Source organism: Ictidomys tridecemlineatus, chromosome 16 (assembly GCF_052094955.1).
Source record: "Ictidomys tridecemlineatus isolate mIctTri1 chromosome 16, mIctTri1.hap1, whole genome shotgun sequence".
NCBI classification, from domain to species: Eukaryota; Metazoa; Chordata; class Mammalia; order Rodentia; family Sciuridae; genus Ictidomys; species Ictidomys tridecemlineatus.
The window spans coordinates 7,329,390-7,337,273 of record NC_135492.1 but is presented as its reverse complement, the minus strand read 5'-3'; the positions used below and the strand labels follow the sequence as shown (position 1 = coordinate 7,337,273).

The following is a 7,884-nucleotide window of genomic DNA, read 5'->3' as shown; positions in this document are numbered from 1 at the left end:
AGAGACTCCTCCCTGAATTATCTAGATAGCTTCCCCAATTCCTCACTTTGTTTGTATAGACTTGATGTTTTCCAGAAGCAAACTCGCTATAGGCAAAGAAGAGAAAACAAGGCATATGGACCATCAAAAAATCTGCCAGAAAGACACTCCTGGATTTCTGATCCAGAGCCCTAACACCAGTCCTCAGAGTCTGACTGTACATGGAAGGACCACCTGGGGATGCAGTGAGTATCTCACTGCTCACAGATACCAACTTGGGTCATGCCATCCTGGATCCCCAGGGCTCCTGTGCCCCCTTGGATGCCCCAGGTGAAAGAGGAAGAAGAGGAGTAGAATGAGGTGTCCACCTGGATTCCTTAGTGGGTTTTGACTTTGTGTCCACTGCTGCAGCTCCATCCTGACAGGTCCGGAACACCTTACAATCCTCCCCTGGCAGGCAGGGCTCCATCTGACACCACCACCTCTGCAAGATGAGAGAAGCTATTGGGGCAGGAGGCAGGAGTGCAGCTCTAAGCTCTCTGCAAGCACAGCCAGCAGTCAAGAGGGGGGGTGTCTGTGAATGAGGTACACATTTCCACACACCCCTGGCATGGAGTCCTGTGTTTCCCTTGTCTTCTTCCTATTCCGGGGTGCCCAGAGAGGAAGAAATGTTGACGCCTGGGGACATAGCCCTACCAACTTTAATCCTACAGGTCCCAGCATCTCACCAAAGACATTGAGGGGGAAAGGAGGCAGGTGAAGTTATCTCTGAGGCAATAATGTCATTGGCACAGAGGTACCAATCTTCAGCTTGGTGTGTGTGAGCTACTATGCACCATGTGCAGAGGTCCACAGACCAGGAGGGCACAAGCTGGCATGCATGTGATCACACTGGGCATGGTTACTCAGATGCCACTTAAGCGTGAGAACAGAAGCCAGAGTGGGTAGGTGGGAAAGGGTGATGTGAAGGAACACACGTGTTCATGTAAAGGCAGGGTTGAGAGTAGAGCATGTGGAAGAGGCTGGGGATAGAGCAGTAGGTGAAGAGCCCACGTCTGAAAGGCTGTGTGTGGCAGAAAGCCTAAAGTATGAGGGAACTTGTCTGTCGGTGTGGGCTGGGCAGTGAGGGACAGCACACAACAAGAGCTTTCCTTGTCTATAACACAGAGATAGTCATATCTGCCCTCCTGTCCCCCCGGGGGTGCCCCATCATTTGAGACTCTGATCATGAAAGCACTGAGATGGGTATGAAATTAAATCCCCCGAAGATGAAAAGGCCCAACCAGACCTCCTTATTTCTCTGCTCAGAGTCTCACTGACCAGGGCCTAGCTTCTCACTCACCATCCACATAGAAGGTCTTTGCCCGCATAGTGCCAGCCACCTGGCTGGAAAAGCAGGAGCATTTTACGGTCTGGGAGTGATCCTCTATGCGGTTCCTGTGGCAGCAGCAGTGAGAAGCGATCACCATACAGGTGCCCTGCTTTACAAAGACTGATGGGGCCAGCCACATCAGATCAGGTCCCCAGCCCAGGCCTCCAGCCCTGCTCCCCTCCCACCCACCTGCTGGTCCTTGAGCCGCTTCTACCTGCTAGGGTGAAGGCCTTTCCTTCCTTCCTTTCTTGTTTGTGTGCGTTGGGTGGAAACTACTAGGGATTGAACCCAAAAGCCCTCTACCACTGAGCCGCACCCCCAGCCTTTTATATTTTATTGGGAGGTGGGGTCTAGCTCAGTTGCTGAGGCTAGCTTCAACTTGCCTCAGCCTCGGAAGTCACTGGGATTACAGGTGTGAACCACTACACCTGGCTGGGGGAAGGTTATTTAAGAGATTTCCAGGGCTTCGGTTTTAGCTCACTGATGGACCACATGCCCAGCAGCATCAAGTCCTGGGTTCGATCCCCAGCATCACACACAGAAAAAATCCAATGGCAGGGGAGAAAGAAGCAGATGAAATCTTCCTGTTCCTCCCCAGTGAAGCCGCACTCATCACCCTTTGGCAGCCCCTGGGTCTGAGCAGAAGAAAGCTGAAGTCCGGCACCAGGTCCTGCCCCCACCTCCCTGCTTTCTCAGGCTGAGGGCAAGGGTCCCAGGCAGGGCTTACAGTGCGTGGGGAGGATCATCCACTTATATAGGCTTCAGCCATCCCAGAAGGAAAACTCCAGAATTAGGCCAGGAGGCTAGACTTAAGCCCCCACCCAAGGGCCTCTCTCCCTGCAGAACACCTTCTGGCCTGGAAGGGACAAAGAACAGTGGGTCTGCCCAGGCATCCTCCTGGTGGGAATAGCAGAAGGGAGAAGTTGCCTGGGTGATTAACAAAGGAGGAGTCAGAACCCTGAAATCTATGGATTGTACTTTGCCTCTGAGATCTGCTCACTGTGTGGAACAGGGTGGGGTGTTATCCAGTTTTCCAGTTGTGCTGGAAAACCTCCTTTCCAGTCCCTGCTGCCTTCCCTTAACCTGTGGCAGTTGGAGGCTGTGAGGAAGCAGAGGCCAGGAGGGTCCACAGCCACATCAAGCACAGTGCCAGCAGCCAGTGGCCTGAGTTCCAGTTCTGCATGGCCCTTTCACTCATCCTGTGCACAGAAGGGCACACCTCACATAGCTCCAGGAAGGAGGGGCTCTCCTAGTGCCCAGCCCCAGTTGCTTCTCTGTGCTATGCCCTCTGGGAGGCAAGGGTGGGTAAGATGCCCACCTTGTCCCCAAGTAGCTGAAAGCCTGGCACAAAGTCACTGTAGGAAGTGATGAATGCCACAGAGAACAGGGGAGCAGGAAGGGAGGACCTGAGGAGGAAGTGACATTTAAAAGGGGTCTTAGAGCTGGGCACAGTGGCACACTTGTAATCCCAGCTGCTTGCGAGTCTGGGGCAAGAGCATCCAGAATTCAGAGCCAGCCTCAGCAAAAAGCGAGGTGCTAAGCAACTCAGTGAGACCCTGTCTCTAAATAAAGTATTAAATAGGGCTGTGGATGTGGCTCAGTGCTTGAGTGCCCCTGAGTTCAATCCCTGGTATCTCCCCAAAATTAAAAAAAAAATGGGCTGTGGTGTGGGAGGAACAATCATGCTAACTCCCTTTTTTTTTTTCAGTTCTTAACCCAGGCATGCTCTTGAATCCTTCATGACTATTCCAAAAAGTAGGATAGTTATTACCAATTTTATAGATGAGCAAATGGAAACTCAAAAAGTCTGGACATAACCCAAACAGCCACCAGTGAGGACTGGCTAAATACATTGAAGAGAATCTGGGCAGTCTCTTCCAAACAGCTGTGGAAACACAATGGAAAATGCTTTATTTAATGATGCATGCAGTGATTTCCAATGATAATCCACTGTTAAGAGGGAGCAGCAACATGTGGGATGATGTGTATAAAATGTGTAAAAGAGAGGGATTATTTATGCTGCTTGAATAGGCATAAACTAGCTCTGGAGCCACATGTGGTGGTCTGTACATGTAAATCTCAGCAACTCTGGAGGCTGAGGCAGGATTGCAAGTTGGATGTCAGCCAGGGCAACTTAGTGAGAACTTGTCTCAAAATACAATAAAAAGGGCATGCACTTCAGAGGCCAGATAAGTCTGGCTGAATATTCCTTAAATGGTGTGTCCTGCAGTGTCCTGTTAGTAGGTTCTATACTAGGCTCCGATGTCATTGGTGTAGGATCCATATTTTAATACTGTTCCTAAAGTTTCATTTAATACCAAGATGTCTTTGACTTGATTTTATTCTTTGTAATTCTAGAAATGAGATTGTAGTTTAGCCATTACTGATATTTTTAAAAAGGGATATGATTTCTTGCACAGCGCTTCAAAAGAGAAACAAGCTTCGCTTCTCAATGCTGACCTTTCTTTTTCAGGTACAAGTTTTTTAGCTCAGACAACTGAGAAAAACTATAGACCATTCTTGAGGAATTGGTTACACGTTGATTTTCTATATTGCAGGCAGATTGGGATGTGATGGGTGGTGTGTAGGCAGATACAGGATCTGACAACCTGGGAGGTTCTGTACTAAAATGTTACTTTGTATCAGTTTCAGTACAACAAAATAAAGGACAATTTCAGAAAAAAAATAATTAAAAATAGAAAGGGCCAAGGAAGTAGCTGGCAATAGAGTAGCCCTGAGTTCAATCACTAATACCGAGAGCACGCTCACGCGCACACACACACACACACACACATACACACACAAAAAACACCAAACCAAACCAAACCTCAGCAAACAAAAATGTCAAAAAATTAGCTATGAAAAAAAAAACAGGAATAACATTGTTTGCCATTAAGAAGGAAAGGTGGTTGGCTGAGAAAAAAGATGACTTATTTTTCTACCAATTTCTTTTTTACTCCCTATTTATTTTTTCCTTTTTTGTACCAGGAATTAGACCCAGGGATACTTAACCATTGAGCCACATTCCCTGCCCCACCCTTTTTATATTTATTTATTTATTGTTTGTTTGTTTGATTTGAGAAAGAGTCTTGCGAAATTGCTTAAGGCCTCCTTATGTTGCTGAGGATGACCTTGAACTTGCATCTTCCTGCCTCAGGGAGTTGCTGGGTTAACAGGTGTACACCACCATACCAGGCTCTTTTTAATTTTTTGAGTTTCAAACCTGGGGAATGTAGTGGCCATTTAATTTAAACAATATTTAAATCAAAAAATGAAAATGAAAATTGGGGGTGGCAGGGGCCAGAACCCAGCAATCTTCCCTATGCCCACCTACCACCTTGCTTCTGAGCCAAACTCTCTTCCCCTTTCTTTCTCTTCCTCCATCCTTGGTGGTTCAAACTCCTAAATCTGTTCCAGAGAGTCACTAGAAATGGAGGTAATTCCATCTGGAAAGTAGAAGTACACAAAGGCTTGGAGCTGCCCAGCCACAGATGGGGGCAAAATCAGTCTCAGGAGGCATCAGGGTCTCAAGCTCAGGGATAGACCCGGGTCACTCCCTCTGTTGCTCACCTAGCCCCTTGGGTCACTGCTGACCTCCCTCAAGTGCCAGCACAATTCTGAGAGTATTAGGGATCAACCAAATGCCAGGAACCTGCTGCCATATTAGAATAAAATGTCTGATGTCTGCCCACCCCTCACACTTCAAATCTTCAACTGTTTCTTCACTTACCTTTTGTTAGGATCTTTTAGATTCAGTCTGCTCATCTGCTGGTCTCAGACTCACTCCACCTGGACAAGTAGGAAAGATTTCAGTGAGTGTGAGGTCCAGAGGGAGCCCGGGCCCTGGTCTGGTTGGGTAAAAAAAAGCTTGGGAGAAGGCAAGGGGGTGGGCTGGCCAGAGTTCAGTTATGAAGCTGTTCTAGGCAGGGGCAGAGTCTCTTCTTCTGGATTGGGAATGGCCCTTAGAGAGTCAGGATGAGCCTGGGACCAGTGGTCAGGGAGCTTCAATGTCACAGGAGTGAAGCAGTGGTGGGAGGGGTCTAAGAATCAGCATTGTCATCTCTCTGATCTTGGGACAGAGCTGAGGATCAGGGGAGGGTTCTAATCAGAATCTGCCAGATCGATTCCTGCTGGGATAGACCTCTGGGGAGGATTCCCGAGCCCTGAATCCTCTTTGCCTCTACCACCAATTTCCCATGGCACTTGCTTCCTGGACTTACATACAGCTGGCTCAGTTCTGCCACTGTCACCCTCTTTCACTCCACAGAGCCAGAATGGGGGTTCAGCAGGTCTCTGAACTGCAGGCCACAGCTCCTCAACACCTTCTCCTAAGTACTCCTCCTTTTTCAGCCTCCTAAGGAGGCAGAAGTGAAACGCAGAATGGTGAGGCCCTGGAAGAAAGAGAACCCTCTTTCCTAGCTCCCAGCAACAAGGGTCCTACAAAGGGGAATGAAGGTGTTCAGAGGAAGTGATGGCAATATCCTGGAGATAGTTAAGCTCCCACCTATCTGGATGTATCTCTTTCCTGAATAGGTCTCTCCTCTCTCCACCCCTATCAGGAAACCTCATTTCAACTATTAGAAATGCAGCTTCTCCCAGGGGAGGGGTGCTGGGGATTGAACCCAGGGCCTCAGGAATGCGAGACAAGGGCTCTACTACTGAGCTACATGCTTAGCCTGTCTCAGGTGATCTTGTTTCTGAGCTTACAGACCCTTCAATCCAACTCACCTGGTCTCTCTTATGAACCCCAAGACTCAAAAGACCTGGGGGAGGGGAGAGGATTGGGGCTAGAGGAAGCTGCAGAAAGCTTCTGGGAATGTTTCTTCAACTTCTATGCTCTACCTCAGTTTCCCAGCCTGTTTCCCCCCTCTGCTCCAACCCATGCTATAGTGAGACTGAGTGAGCACCCTGCACACCAACAAGGAGTAGAAGACGTGAACCACAAGAACCTCCAACCTTCCCCAACCTACCCTCACCCAACTCTAGTGTCCATTCAGATCTCAAAAATTCTGAGCACTCTCACAGGGACCTACCTGCCCTACAGCGGTGACCACTGTTCAACCTGCTGGCCTGAGGTCCGCGCTGCCTCTGAACCTCGACCAAGACTCAGGGAGCACACACTGTTGGGTGCGGCCAGGTTGAATGCCCCCCAGTCCAGGGCTCTGTCTGCGTCCCTCACCAATTTGCTGCACCCTCAGGATGGCAGGGCTCTGGCCAAACTTGCATCACAGACACGGCAGTGACGAGAGCCCTGGGCCTGGCTCTGATCAGTCGGACCCTCTTCAATCCTCCCGTCTGAAGGCTGGGGAGCGTGCTGCGGCCACTGCAGCCTTGGCGCCGGTGCCGCCCCACTCATCCACCCTGGGCCAGCCCCACTGCTTCCTTCAGACAGACTCAAGACAGGAGGAGGGAGGGAAGAACTACTGGCCCCTATGGTCAGATAGGTAACCCCGAGGAAGTTCTCCCAAACCTGAAGGCCTCCTGACGCCTAGTTCTGCGGCTTAGGGGAAGGAGGTGATGCTAGGAGGTGAAGGGCAGCGGCGGGGTGGAGGTGGCAGTGGGGTGCTGGAAGTGAGAAGTCATTGCCCGGACCTGCAAGATGTCTTGAGCTTTGAAGATTCCAGAACTGCATTGTTCAGTGGGGTAGTCGCTAGCCGCATTTTATTTAAATTTAAATCTAAACTCATTAAAATTTTTACATAGCACTCAAACGCTATTTAAAGTGACCAGTAGCCACAAGAAACCAGGTACAAGTGCATTGGGCAGAGCAGATATAGAACATTCCACGGTTGCACAAAGTTTTTCCCTGTCCTCCTCCTACTAGGGCTTGATCAAGGGGCCCTCTACTGGAGTTAAATCCCTGGGTCCTTTTTATTTTGAAAGAAGGTCTTTTTTTGAAGGGGATATATATGTATGTGTATATTTATAAGTGTATATATGTATATATTTATATATATATGATATATATATATATATATATATATATATATATGATTTGTTTTAGATATACATGACAGTAGGGTGTATAGATGAGAGCTGGCCTCAAACTTGTGATCGTCCTGCCTCAGTCTCTGGAATCAACAGGATTACAAACAATCACCATTAGACCCAGCGACAAAGTTATTTTCAGAAGTCCTCTCCTAGATTGATATCTGGAAGGCAATATTTCTACCCCAGAAATGGTACCCTTAGTGACAGGCAGGAGGGCTATAATAGCCTGGTGAATGGTCCCTATGGATGATGAGTGTGAGTCTCAACTTGGGAACCAAATTCTGGGACCCAGTGTCTGCATCAGAAAAAAAAAATTGTTATATAATTTCTACTGTAGATTTATTTATTTAGGTACTGGAGATTGGACCTAGGGGTGCTTTACCACTGAGTTACATCCCCAGTCCTTTTTAATTTTTTTTTACTTTGAGACAGGGTCTCACTAAGTTGCTTAGGGCCTTGTTAAATTGCTGGGGCTGGCCTCCAACTTGCCATTTTCCTTCCAAGCCACTGGGATTACAGGCATGCATCACTATGCCTAGCAA

General features: G+C 48.4%; 1 pseudogene; it reads right to left on the bottom strand.

Annotated features, from left to right (window-relative positions):
* Nucleotides 1–356: 356 nt before the first annotated feature.
* Nucleotides 357–2,549, bottom strand: LOC144371385 (chemokine-like protein TAFA-3; annotated as a pseudogene).
* Between the last annotated feature and the right edge of the window lie 5,335 nt (nucleotides 2,550–7,884).